This window comes from Felis catus, chromosome E2 (genome assembly GCF_018350175.1).
Source record: "Felis catus isolate Fca126 chromosome E2, F.catus_Fca126_mat1.0, whole genome shotgun sequence".
Lineage (NCBI taxonomy): Eukaryota > Metazoa > Chordata > Mammalia > Carnivora > Felidae > Felis > Felis catus.
Genome location: NC_058382.1, coordinates 14821008 through 14835620, shown reverse-complemented (window position 1 = coordinate 14835620; position 14613 = coordinate 14821008). Strand labels below are relative to the sequence as shown.

Below are 14613 nucleotides of genomic sequence, written 5' to 3'. Positions count from 1 at the left end.
GAGAGAATCTTAAGCAGGCTTCATGCTCAGCACAGAACCCCAGGCGGCGCTGGATTCCACGACCCTGGGTTTATCACCTGAGCCTAAATAAAGTGTTGGTAGCTTAACCGACTGAGCCACCCAGGCGCCACCACCATTACACTTGCATGGGGACTAGAGATTAGAGCATGGACATCTTGGGGGGACAATTACTCTGCCTATCGCAGATCAGTATTGAGTTTTACTATAAAGGAGGAGTAGTCTCTTTTGTATGAAGAGAGGCAGTCGCCCAAGCTGTCTGGGGCTCCAGTGTCAGGACCCAACCTCCTTCTATACTGTGGCTCCATCGTCAATATGTGGGTTCCTCTTCATGGTCCAAGATGGCTGCTTGCGCTCCATCCTTCACACCCACAATCCCAGACAACAGGTGGACAATGGGAGGGAGGGAAGGAAGAGTGAATGCCTTACCCTTTAGGTCTTTCCCAGAAGTGCCACATGACACTGAACTTAGCTCCAGGGGAGCACATGATGCTACACGAAGATGAGTCTTGACTCGGGTTAGCCATTTGCCTGCTGACAGACCAAGTTTCCTGTTCCTAAAGAAAGAACAAACATTGAAGGATTGTCACAAAGCTTGGGTAAGAGGCAGGTCGAGGGATGGCACGAGAGGCGGATAGGGGACAGATATCCAGGAGAAGAGAAAAGAGGATCCAGCCTGTCCACAGCCTGGGTGTGGTAGACAGAAGGCTGACTGCGGTGGGCTGATTAACGGCCTCCAGAGATACTCTGGTACCAATCCTGGAAGCTGTGAATGTGACCTTATTTGGTAAAAAGAGACTTCGCAGATGTGAATGCGTTACAGATCTTCAGATGGGGAGATTGTCCGGGATTATCTGGGTGAACTCCAATCGCAAACATATGTCTTTGTAAGTGGGCAGTCGAGGGAGACTTGACCACAGAGGAAAAGGTGTGACAGCCGAAGCAGAGATTGGGGCGATGTGCTTCGAGGATGAGGAAGGGGCCCGAAGCCCAGGAGTGCAGGCCACCAGCGGAAGTTGAAAAATGAAATGAATTCTTCCCTGGATCCCCCCTGAGGAATCAACCCTGCCGACACCTTGATTTTAGTCTTTGAGGTCTCGTCTTTACCTTCTGACTTCTAGAACTATCGGAGAGTCAATGCTGTTGTTGCGGACTACTAAGCTTGTGGCAATTTGTTACACCAGCCATAGGAAATGAATGTGGTGACTCTGCCCTAAAATGTCTCATGTCCCCTAGGAGAGCTAACTGGGGCAGGAGATCCCCTGAGGAATTGGGTGTTGGCTAAAGTCTTCCAGGGAACCACAGTGATTATGGGCCCAGCAGCTCCACTTCTGGGTATTTACCTGAAGAAAACAAAACACGAATTCAAAAAAGTATCTACGCCCCCATGTTCATCGCAGCCCTATCTACAATAGCCAGGTCATGGAAGCACCCTAAGTGACCACCAATGGAAGAAAGGATAAGGGAAATGTGGTATAGGTACACAATGGGATGTTATTTGGCCATGAAAAAGGGAAATCTTGGGGCGCCTGGGTGGCTCAGTCGGTTAAGCGTCTGACTTCGGCTCAGGTCATGATCTCGCGGTCTGTGGGTTCGAGCCCCGCGTCAGGCTCTGTGCTGACAGCTCAGAGCCTGGAGCCTGTTTCAGATTCTATGTCTCCCTCTTCCTCTGACCCTCCCCTGTTCATGCTCTGTCTCTCTCTGTCCCAAAAATAAATAAACGTCAAAAAAAATAAAAAAAAAAAGAAAAAGGGAAATCTTGCCGTTTGCGACAACCCAGGTGGACCTTGAGAGCATCATGCTGAGTGAAATAAGTCAGACAGAAAAAGACAAATAGTGTAGGATCTCACTTATGTGTGGCGCATGAAAACAACACACACACACACACACACACACACAAGCAAAACCGAACTCACAGAAATAGAGAATTGGTGGCTGCCAGAGGCAGGGCAGAGGTAGAATGTGGACAAAAATGGGTGGAAAGGGGCAAAGGCACTGACTCTTCATTATGAAATGTCATGGGATTGTAACCACACCATGATGGCCACAGTTAATAATGCTGCAGCCCGTATTTGAACATTGCTAAGATAGATCTGAAAAAGTCTCATCACAGGAAAAAACATCGTAGTAATGTACGGGGACGGATGTTAACTAGGCTTAGTTGGTGACTATTCATACGTACCGACGTCGAATCATTATGTTGTATGGCTGGAACTAATATAATATTCTATGTCTATTATACCTCGAGTCTTGAAAAAGTGATCGTGGGGAGCAAGGGGACTTCCAGAAGGCAAGGGATGAATTCGATTGACTGGTGCCAATACACCCCAAAGTAGGAGTAGTAGTAAATTAAAAAAAAATAGTGACAGTAACAATGATAAAAGTGGTACTAATACATGTTCTCATTTACTCTTCATAGACACTCAGTGGGTTGGTGACGACGAGCCTGTAAGTTAAGACACGCTGCATTTTGCCACGGGAACAAGCAACCCTCAGGGGCTGACATCTGCAAAGGTTCTTGCTCACACCACATGCTCATCCAAGTCACTTTGGCGACTTACTCAGACAATACCCGGATGCTTGCCAGTCTCTGGTCATAGGAGAAAGCAGGTAAAGTGTGCACCGGCTCAGAAACGACATGTCATACCAGTCACATTTAGGGGCTAGGGGGATGGGGTGGGGTGGGTAATTGGCTTTACTAACGAGACAAAAAGACAGTGCCCTTGGGGAGATTGCATTCCATGTGGGGAGACTGGCAATAAGCAAAAGAAAATAAATGAAACGATTGAATGCCACATGGTGTACCTGCTACGGAGAAAAGTTAATCAAGCAGCGGGCATGGAACAGAGTAGGAACAATTTTGAATGAGTGGTCAGGGAAGCCTGACCTCAAGTCAGCAAAGACTTGAGGAGGGGAAGGAGGGAGCTATGGCAATGCTGGGGGAGGGCGGGGGAGCATTCCAGGCAGAGGGAACTGCCAGAGCAAAAGAATATTTAAGAAATGGTAAGGAATTCGTGTGGCCAGAATGGAGAGAGGTGGGAAGAGAGAGGAGTAGATGAGATCAGGGAGGTCAGGGGGGCAGGTCATGTGGGGCCTTATATGAGGACTTTGTCTTTTACTCTGAGCAAAATGGAGCCAGGAGAGAGCAAGGGGGGTCCTGGCCTGACTCAGGTGTTCACAGGGTCCCTCTGGCTGTGTTTGGGGAACAGACTGGGAGCCCAGGGAGGAGGCTGCTGCCATGGTCCAGGGGGAAGAGGGTGGACAAGACTAGGTGGGGGCAGTGGAGAGAGTGAGAAATCGTCCGATTCAGCATATACTTACAATTAGAGCCAACTGGGTGTACTAACCAGATGTGAGAAATGACAGAAAAGAGAGGAGCCAGGGATGATTCCACGGTCTTTCGCCTGTGGGTCTGGAAAGATGAGCTGCCACTTACTGGGCTGAGAAAGATTACAGAAACAACAGGGTTAACATGAGAAGAGCAGGAGTTACGTTTGGGGCATGATAAGTTTGAGAAGCCCATTGGACATCTAAATGAAGTTGTTCGGTAGTCACTTTGATGTATAAGCTTGGAGTTCAGGGGTGAGGTCTGAAGATCAAAATTTGGGAGTGGTATCAGTCACTTTGTGCTGTGTAATAAATAATCACAAATATCTCAAAACCACAATAACCACTTACCGAGCCCAGCATCTGCAGATCAGCCGGGGGTGGCTCTGATAATCTCTGGCAGATTCCGGCCAGGTTCAGATGGGTGGGTCTGGCTGGTTCAGATCCGAGGCCAGCCTGAAGGACAGCAGCAAGCCAGGGGAGCTCTTCTCATTGCCATGGTCAAAGCCCAGGCAAGTGGAAACCCATGAGGCTTGGCTTAGCTTGAGAACGACACATCATCACTTTTAGACATACATCATTGGCTTTAAAAATCCACATGACTTGGTCCAAAATCGAGAGGCAGGGAAGTAAACTCTGTCTTCAGTGAAGCCATGCCAATGATGTGGATTTGGGGGTGCGGGGGAGAATTTGCAGCAAGAATTCAATCTGTCCCAGGAGCCATGACTGTAGAGGCTGGTTATGTTCTAAAGCCATGAGAATAGACGAATGCATCACAGATTGAGGAAAGATAAAGACGAGGATGAGCCCTGGTATATTCCAATGTCTATAAGTGGGAGAGGAGGAGAATAATCAGAAAATAAGACTGAGCAGGAGCCACCAGAGAGCTAGAAGGAAAATCAGGCAAGTGGGAACTAGCGAAGAGTATGTTTCACAGAACAAAGAATGATCACCTATGTCAACGACTGTGAATAGATCATGAAAGATTGGACTGAGAATCAACCACTGAGTTTAGCAATATGGAGACGATTGGTGGTCTGGAGAAGAGCTGAATCTGTGGAGTGGTAGGATGCTGTCCCTTTTCTTCCTCTGGATATTGCCAAGAGGATGTAATGTCTGGAACTGTAGTAGCTCCCGTGTAACCATAAGTTGGCCAAACTTAAGGGTGAAGCTAAAATGCTGAGAATGGCAAGGCTGAGAGATAGGAAGAATCTGGATTATTGATAACATTACTGTGAGTTCCTGAATTAGCCAACTCTTGGCCTATTTTACCCTTAGACCTCTGGTTATAGGAGATTACAAATTCCTGATTGTTTTGAGTTGGGGTTTTCTATTATTTAAGCAAAAAAAAAAAAAAAAAGTCCTGATAAACATATTTGCATTTAATACACAATGGTATGGTTCTTTTTGCTCTACAACTATATGTGATGTTACAGTATTTCGTTTAAAAAACAACCGGGACACCTGGGTGGCACAGTCGGTTAAGCATCTGGCTCTTGATTTTCAGCTCAGGTCATGATCTCATGGTTGTGGAATCGAGCCCCATGTTGTGCTCCCCTCTGAGCATGAAGCCTGCTTGAGATTCTCCCTGCCCCCCCCACCCCGCCTTCTGTCTCTCCGCCCCTCCCCCACTGGCACACACTCTCTCGCGCGCTCTCTCTCAAAAATAAAAGCCACCACCACCACCATTACCTCTAAGTGCTGAAGATGTTAACAGGCATTCATCAAGATCCAAGGGATGGAAGAAACCACCCTGCTCTGGCAGATAGCGGTGTTCAGAACCCTGGAGAGCAGCCAGTGGCACTGCCTTCTGGGTGCAGTAGACTGGCTCTTAGAGGGGTTTCCGCTGGCCAATCCCTTCCTATGGATCATTATTCAGAAGATGGCAAGGGGACCTTTAGAATTAGAGTTTTTGTTGCTATTGGCTTATGAGGTGGTCCAGTGTGGATCTGAACTTGAGCTGTTTTCTATGCACAAGAACAAAGTTAATTTGTCCCTGTCCTTGAAATTAGAGTTGGAGATATGACTTTAGAATGTATTAGACTGCCTTATCATTCAAATTATGTTCTTACATTTGTTTGTTTGTTTGTTTGTTTGTTTGTTGAGAAAGAGAGAGAGAGAGCACACAGGGAGAGAAGAGGGGCAGAGGGAGGGAGGGAGAGAGAATCCCAAGCAGGCTCCACGTTCACCATAGAGCCCAATGTGGGGCTCGATCCCACAACCCTGGGATCATGACCTGAGCTGAAATCAAGAGTCAGACGCTCAACTGACTGAGCCACCCACCCAGTGCCCCTGTTCTTACTTTTTAAAGTGAGGAATCCATTTATTGGGAGGGAATTACAAATCTCTGCCCTATTGACCTCAGTCTTGGTTATGTCATTTGTTTTGTCTAATGAAAGTATGTGTACCATTTTGGAGCAGATGCTCTAAGAATGAGTACATAGACCATCATGTACTCTAATCTCTCTACTCTAAGACCAGCAATATCCCAGTTAGGGCTACACCTTTATCCTGGATCCCAGTGAGGAGCTGGGAGTCAGCCTACCCGTGATGGTCATATTGAATGAGCAATAAACATTTGTTGTTACTAGCCACTGAAATTTGAGAATTATTTATTATGATAGCATAACCTGGCCTACGTTGACTGATACAAGAGTAATCAGCAAGAAGGTTGTTGGTGAATTCATGTATGTATGAATGTATATCATGTATATAGAAATGTATAAGTCCAGAGAGACCATAAAGAGGGAAGCAAGAAAAGGGACAGGACTCTGAGAAGCTCTAGTATTTAAGAGGTAGGAAGAAGAAAGAGAACCAGAAAATGTGACTGAGAAGTAGCAGCCAGAATTTGAAGGAAGATAAGAAAAGTATCATATCACAAATATCAAAATGGGAATGAGTTACAAGAAGGAATGGATGAAGAATGGGTTCTATGCTGCTGGGAGGCCATCTGGGGTGAGAACTAGAGAATCAATCACAGGATTTAGCTGTGAAGAGATTGTTGGTGTTGAGTGGAGCTCTTGGGGAAGAAGCCAACTGTAGGGGCTATGGAGACTGGGTTAGGTAAGGAAGTGGAGCCAATGGAAAAAAGATATGGAGAAATAGTTGGAAAGAAACCTATGGACTAAGAAAGGTGAGCCTGATGATGGGCAAATACTTGTAAAGAAGGTTTTGAAAAATAGAGGACAAGAGAAGGGTATTTTATGGGGGAGTGAATTAAGAGGGGCCAGGATCAGGCACTGGCCCAAGTCAGGCAGAAAGACACTTCATCCATGGGGACAGAGGAGCAAGGTAGGAGAGTGGTGTAGATGATGAAGAATTTCTACCTTGCAGCTTCTGGAAGATAGAGGGAAAGGTAATCTGTATGGAAAGAGAGAGGAAGTGATGGAGTAGTGAATACGAGAAAGAAGAGATTTGAAAGAGATGGAGTGAAACGTTCCAGAAACAGATTTAAAGAGAGGGGTGTCACAGAGATGGGAGTGGGCAGAAGAGCCTGGTTCCCCAGACTGCAGCCCCAGATTATCCATCTTCCTGACTCTCCTCCATGGGTACTGAATACAAGGATACTTTGACACTTCATACCAACTGCAGTCCCAGGGAATGATGGTGACAAATAATCCCATGCAGCCAGAACTCTTCAGCTTTGAGGGAAACTCACCTTTCACTTCCATGTGTATCATTAAGGATGTTTTGGCTACAAATAACAGAAAGTACTACCTCAACTAGCTTAAAAAGTGAGGTGAATTTGTTATCTCACACACACACACAAAAGTAATGAATATAGACACAAAACTCTTTAACAAAATATTAGCACATAGAATTCAGCAATAGATCAAAGAATTATACACCATGATCCAATGGGGTTCGTCCAAGGATGCAAGACTGGTCAGTATTTGAAAACTAATCAGTATAATCCACCAAAACAGGCTAAAGAAGAAAACTCATGTGATCATATCAATCAATGCAAAAAACACATTTGCCAAACTTCAACACTCACTCATGATTTTTAAACACCTCTTATAAAAATAGGGACAGATAAGAATTTCCTCAAGTTGATAAAGAGCGTCTACAAAGAGTATCTACAAGTTGATAAAGAGTTAACATTACACTTAATGGTGAAAGACTGAAGGCTTTCCCTGTAGAAGAGAGAAAATGTGCCTTCTCAGGCCATTCTTATTCAATGTAGTACTACAGTTCCGTCCAGTGCAATAAGGCAAGAAAAGGAAATAAAAGTGTAAAGGGTGGGAAAGAATAAATAAAACTGTTTGCAAAAGACACAACTGTCTGCATAGAATGATGTCCACAGTGTAACGTAAATGACTTCTTGGTGACAACTCTGACATCCCTCCCAAGAGATTTCCACCATGACAATTGTCACTCTGGATTGGGAACCACAGTAAGTTTAGGGGAAGGAACCACAAACACAAGATTGACACATATCCTTAGAAATACTCAGATACAGACCCTAGGTCCATGATAAAGCCCTTGTCCCACTGATCTGACAGCCACAGCCTCCATCCAGACATGTTATGACTTGGCATCACAACTGCTTGTTTAAGTAGCTTGCAATGAAATCTTCCGCTACTTGCAGCTGAAAGCGTCCTTAGTGAGCCTGTCCCTCCTCATTCATTCTTTCATAAACTCTATCACCCTCTCCCCCCTTCCTTTGCTGCCCCCTCCCCCCACACACACTCAGGGGGCCACAGTCACTTGTGCAATCGTGCAGTCATTTACGCAGTCACATACAAACAAGATCAATGTCACAAATAGTTTGTTTTCACACATTTTATGAAAAGCATGAGATAAACATCTTTTGGGGGCTTCATAAACAAATAGGGATCTGGAAGCAATAATCTAGGGGAGATTGTTGGTGTGGCAATAATATCTAAGGGACACGCTACAGGTGGCCCTGGCCCCTCAGTGATCAGACACAAGGGTCTTCACTGGTGACACCTTTACCTCCCAGATGAGGAGGTAGAAGAGGTTGAACATGACAGAGGCCTCCAGGCAGCTGAGGGACTTCAGTGGGGAGGAAGGGATGGGTCAGTGACTATCATCTGGGCTCCCAGCTGTCCCCAGATACCAGTCACTCCCTGGTCACTCACCTTCTTCGGGGCCTTGTGGAGCCAGGGAAGCCAGTGGTGGAGGTGGCCTCAGGTCTGGGGGCCTGCTGGGGGCAGAGGAGGGTGACATGTGAGGCAGGGCCCAGGACAGAGGGGGACGTTCAGGTGGTCAGAGCGCAGACACGGCCTGGGTGCCCCGAGTGCTCACACAGGCCCAGAGCTCGGAATGGATGTGGCACAGCGTGTGAAGGGGCTGGTCCAGGATGTCCCCCTGGGACGCGTCAGCCACGGTCCCCAGGACCTTCAGCGTCAGGGCCAGCTCAGCCTCCAAGGCCACGGAGCGCTCCCGCACCTGGGGACGGGAGACAGAGGCAGGTGAGAGAGGACAGGTTGGGAGGGTGAGGAGAGAGGGGCGGTGAGAAGGAGAAGGGCAAGGGGACAGGTGAGGGCAGGGGTGGGCCTGACTGTCCCCTCACCTGCAGCTGTCGCAGCTCCCGGGTCTTGGGGAAGAGGCAGGGGCGGCAGGTCCAGGCCTGTGGGGCGACTGACTCTTTCTGGAGAGCAGAGGCAGAGGTGGACCCCGGCAGGAGCAATGAAGGGGACACTCACAATGGTGTCCTCCCTCTAGGGCCCCGCACCTGGCTGCATTCCCGGCTCCTGAGCCTCTTTCACCAAGAGGAGGAGGAGGCTGCTGCCCTGGGATCTGTTGCCCTGGGGCCTCAGTCTCCCCTTCCGGGTGCCAGCTGCAGCTCTGTCCCCGATGACGATGACAGTGCCTAAATCTCCACGTCCTCCTGGGAGCTCATTCTTGCCTCAGCTCCGTGTCGCACCATGTGGCCCAGACAGACGGGCCATCTGGGCTGACATGGCAGAACACAGCCCGAGGTTGTCTGGGGAGCCAGGGGAAGCCCCAGGCTGGGGAAGCTGGGGGGCAGGGCGGGGCCAGGGGAGCCTGGGGAGGGGAAACGGACACGGGAAAGTGACCTCCTGAGCTGGACACTCCTCAGGGCTGGGGCGGCCTCAGCCCCACAGTCAGGGGTTACAGGTGTCTGGGTGGGGTGGGGAGCTGATCTCTGCAGGCTGCCCAAACGTGGACAGGAGACAGCGAGGGGATACCCAGAAAGCATCTCCACGAAGGGACTGGAGGCTTCTGGAGGGAGGCTGCTTACAGCAGAGGGATGACCCAGGGAGCCACGCAGGGGGAAGAGTCAGTAAGGCAGAGACAGAAGAGAAAAGCTTCTCTTGGGCCCCCCTTCACGTGATACCAATACGAGATGGGAATGAGTGCTAAGGACTTCAGGTGCGGCTGAGGACGTCAAAGGACCCAACTGATCGTGAATAAAGGAACTCATTCCTTTATTTCTCTGTTCATTCAGCCGATCATTGATTCAAGAATGTATTCATGGGGCACCTGGGTGGCTCAGTGGGTTAAGTGGGGGATAGAGGCTCAACGCAGGGCCTGCTTAGGATTCTCTCTCTCTCTCTCTCTCTCTCTCTCTCTCTCTCTCTCCCTCTGACCCTCTTCTTTGTTCCTGCTCTCTCTCTCTCTCTCTAAAATAAAAAAGGGGGGGGCGCCTGGGTGGTTCAGTCGGTTGAGCGCCTGACTTCCGCTCAGGTCATGATCTCACAGTTTGTGGGTTCGAGTCCCGGGTCGGGCTCTGTGCTGACAGCTCAGAGCCTGGAGGCTGCTTTGGATTCTGTGTCTCCTTCTCTCTCTGCCCCTCCCCTGCTCATGCTCTGTCTCTCAAAAATAGATAAATGTTAAAAAAAATTAAAAATAAAATAAGCTAAATTAAAAATAGTCACAGGTTCCAGGGACTGGAAACACCTGTGGGGGCCACTATTCAGTCCACCGCTCGTCTGTTGCGAATGGAGACAACAGACTACAAGTGTTGGCAGAGCTTGTGACTTTATCACCAAAAGAAATCACAGATGTTTTCTTATTATGTTATTTTCCAACAGGCATCTTGCAATATTATTTATGCTCATCTCTACTTTCAAGTTAAAGTAGCTATTAAAGCTGCCACGAGTGGCTTTCTATTTAATGCATTAGCGAAGAAGCACATAAATTACTATATCACGGGTTTAAAAAATATTTTGATAGCCGCATTACAATAAAAATTGAATTTCTTTGTCCTGTGTCTTTTCCTTTATTTCGAGAAGCTTTGCAAGGCTGTCATGAGGTCCAATGCGTGAAAATGTTTAAGAATGCCTGCCCTCTGCCTGAGTGGCTCAGTTGGTTAAGCATCCGACTCTTTTTTTTTTTTTTTTTTTGAGTTTATTTGTTCATCTTGAGAAAGAGAAAGCAAGCAGGGGACGGCAAAGAAAGAGACAGAATCCCAGGAGGCTCTGCACCACCAGCACAGAGCCCGATGCGGGCCTCGAACTTACAAGCTGTGGGATCATGACCTGAGCTGAGTCGGTTGCTTAACCGGCTGAGCCACCCAGGTGTCCCGAGCATCTGATTCTTGATCTCAGCTCAGGTCTTGATCTCAGGGTCATGAGTTCAAGCCCCCTGGGCATGGAGCCTATGGAGGGGGGCAGGGAGTGAAAAACTGGGTCTCTGGAAAACTGGGTAGAGATGTTCTGTCAACTGGACCACGGCCCTCAGGGCTGTAGGGTGGAAGAGAATTATACTTCCGTGGGGTTTTCTCATCCACTGGTTTTGAGAGTCTCTTTGTTACAGCAGCTCACCCTTTATGCAAACTCTTTAGTATGAATTGTCTAGAGTTGTTCTCACTCGTGGGGGCATATCCAGGATTAAGTGGGGCTTGAAGCTTACACCATTCAGGGGCTCCTTTTGAAAAACCGAATGGATGCAGCCACTATGGAAAACTGTATGGGGGGGTGTCCTCAAAAAATTAAAAATAGAACTACCATATGACCCCCTAACTGCGCTTTGGGTATTTACCCCAAGGATAAGAAGACACTAACTCAAAAGATATACACACCTCTGTATTTACTGCAGCATCATTTGCAATAACCAAGACATGGAAACAACTTAAGTGTCCATCAATGGATGAATGGATAAAGAAGGTGTGGACTGTATATAACAAGGGAGTATCATTCAGCTATAAAAACGAAGGAAATCTTGCCGTTTGTGATAACATGGATGGAGTTTGAGGGCATTGAGCTTAGTGAAACAAGTCGGAGAAAAGCAAACCCCATATGATCTCACTTATATATAGAAGCCATGTATATCTATATCTGTATCTGTATCTGTATCTATATCTATATCATCTATATCTGTATCTATATCTAGCTTCTATATATAAACAAAAAACAAAAAACTCATAGACACAGAGAACAGACTGATGGTTGCCAGAGGCGGTGAGGGGGATGAAGGTGGCCAAGATGGGTGAAGATGTTCAAAAAGTACAAACTTCCGGGGTGCCTGGGTGGCTCAGTCAGTCGAGCGTCTGGCTTCGGCTCAGGTCACGATCTCGCGGTTTGCGAGTTTGAGCCCTGAGTGGGGCGCTGTGCTGTCAGCATGGAGACTGGAGCCTGCTTCAGATTCTGTGTCTCCCTCTCTCTCTGCCCCATCCCCACTCGTGCTCTGTCTGTCTCTCTCTCAAAAATAAAGAAACATTAAAAAAATTTTTTTAAAGGCACAAACTTCCAGTTATAAAATAAACAGCTATTGAGGGTGTGATTTACAGTGATTGTAGCTAATAATACTGTATTGAATCTTTGAACATTGCTAAGAGAGTAAGTCTTAAAAGTTCTCATCTCAAGAGAGAAAGTTATAAGTATATATGGGGATGAATTGAGGTGATCATTTCATAATGTATACAAATATCGAATCATTAAGTTGGACACCTGAAGTTAATATAATGCTATACATCAATTTTATCTCAATAAAAAAAAAGGAAACAGAAAGGGAAAATATTTTTTTAATGTTTCTTTATTTTTGAGAGGGAGTGCAAGGGGGAGGGACAGAGAGAGAGGGAGACAGAGAATCCCAAGCAGGCTCCGTTCTGTCAGCGCAGAGCCCAACGTGGGGCTTGAACTCACAAACCCTGAGCCCATGACCTGAACTGAAATCAAGAGTCGGATGCTTAATCAACTGAGCCACCAGGGGAAAAGGTTTCATTTTGCTTATTTTACACAAACGTGTGACCTTGTGAACCTGTGGAGAAGGCCCCACCCCAGACTGGGAAGGGCCATGCAAAGGTGAGGCCCTGAAGCTTGGGCTGTGTTGTGAATACGAATGCCTGGTGATGCTCTGCCCACATCCCTTCTTCAAGACCAGGAGGCTCAGGCCCCAGCGGTTGGGAACGTAGCTGCTGATGGCTCCCGGCTGCACCACGCCTCCCTGCCCCCCAGAGGGGAGAGCTGTTAGCTCCAGGGAACTGCCTTGCCTCAAAATTAGTCCCCCTCCCAGGGAACTGGCCATGGCCAATGGTTGGCTGACATAGAGATACCAAAGCCTGAGTCCCTGGCTTCAATTTGGGACAAGTCTGAGGGGCCATTTCGGCTGCAGAGCTCTCTGTAGGATGGGCTAATGTCTAGTGGAACTGCCTTGCCCCCCACAATCCTGCCTTCCTCATATTCTTCTTACAGGTGCACCTCCCAAGAGCCCTCCCCTAAAAGCCTTCTGCCCAGGGGTCCCTGGGTGGCTCAGTCGGTTGAGCGTCTGACTTCGGCCCAGGTCATGATCCCAGGCTTCGTGGGTTTGAGCCCCGCATCGGGCTCTGTGCTGACAGCTTGGAACCTGGAGCCTGCTTCGGATTCTGTGTCTCTCTCTCTCTGCCCCTCCCCCGCTCATGCTCTGTCTCTCATAAATATACATTAAAAATTTTTTTAAGATGAGGTCATTAGGTTTGGCCCTAATCCAATACAACTGGTGTGCTTATAAAAAGAGGGACAAGAGACACAGAGGAAGAAGGCGGCCATGTGACAATGGAGGCCGAGATGGCAGTGACGCACCCCAGGAGTGCCAAGGATTGTTGGCAAATGCCGGCAGCTGGAAAAGATGAGGAAATTCTCCTGCACAGGTTTCCAGACGAAAACCCGAATGGCCCTGCTGACACCCTGACTTTGGACTTCCAACCTTCAGAACTGTGAGACCGCACACTTCTGCCATTTTTAAGTCACTCGGTTCGTGGTGCTCTGTTACGAGAGCCCCAGGCAAGTAAAATATTATGTCTATTATTTCTACGTAGAAATACTAGATCATGACGCCCTGCCGGACATGTCTTCCAAACTCCGTGCTCAGCGATACCATGTTGGCAGCCTCTGTATTTACACCATCGAAACTGGAAAATGCTGCAAATTAGAGCTTTTCTTCTCTGAGAACCAGTCGGTAAACATTTACGGGAAGCGACTACCCATGGCTGTTACCTTGGTTAACAGGGCACTGGTTACAGGTGACAACTCAGACCTTTTGATGATCGTGGAACACAGAATCTGAATGAATATCGATGCCATTCTGGCCCTTCCGTCCGAGTGGGGGGGCATATGGAGGCAGGTGATACATGGCATCCTGACCCAGGTCTCCCTCACAGAGCTGTTACAATGGGGAAGGGCTTCTTAGAAGAGAAATATCTGCAGCTGGCCCCTTCCCATCCTGATCATCATAACTAAGAAACAATCATCACACCCCCGAGGGCATGGCAGAGATCAGTGCCCTCAGACGCGAAGAAGGCAAGAGTGGTGATCCCGTCACACCCTCATTTAGTTCACTTGCCTGCTCCCTTTGAAGCCCGTCTGGATCATCGTGGATGACAGTGGATGTGCCCATTTAATCAGGCAGTGGCCCAAACTGCAGCTGCTGTGCTGGACAGGGTATCTTTGCCAGCGAGAATGAACACAGCCTCACCGTGTGGTATGTGGCCATTGCCCTGGCAAATGCAGTCTTTCTGTCCCTTATGGAAAGGAGAGTCAGAAGCCGGTCGCATTTACTCAGGATGGCCAAGATGCATACTTAATCTGGCCCCAGGGATATGTTAGCCCATCCTGTCCTCTGCCATAACATTAACTGCAAGGACCTAGACCATCTGGACACGGAACGTCATGTTGGCCCACTCTTTGACAGCAACATGCTAATCAGATTGTAAGAGGGAGAAGTGACAAGTATATGGAAGATATATCCTCCCGAGGGTGGGAGGGAAACTCTTCAAAGGTCCGGGCACCTGCTCCACGAGTCAAGTCTTTAGGGGTCCAGTGGCGCGGGGTATGTCAGGATGCCCACTTCAAAATAAAC

General features: G+C 47.9%; 1 pseudogene; it reads right to left on the bottom strand.

Annotated features, from left to right (window-relative positions):
- Positions 1-8262: 8262 nt before the first annotated feature.
- LOC101091983 lies at positions 8263-14247 on the bottom strand (annotated as a pseudogene).
- Between the last annotated feature and the right edge of the window lie 366 nt (positions 14248-14613).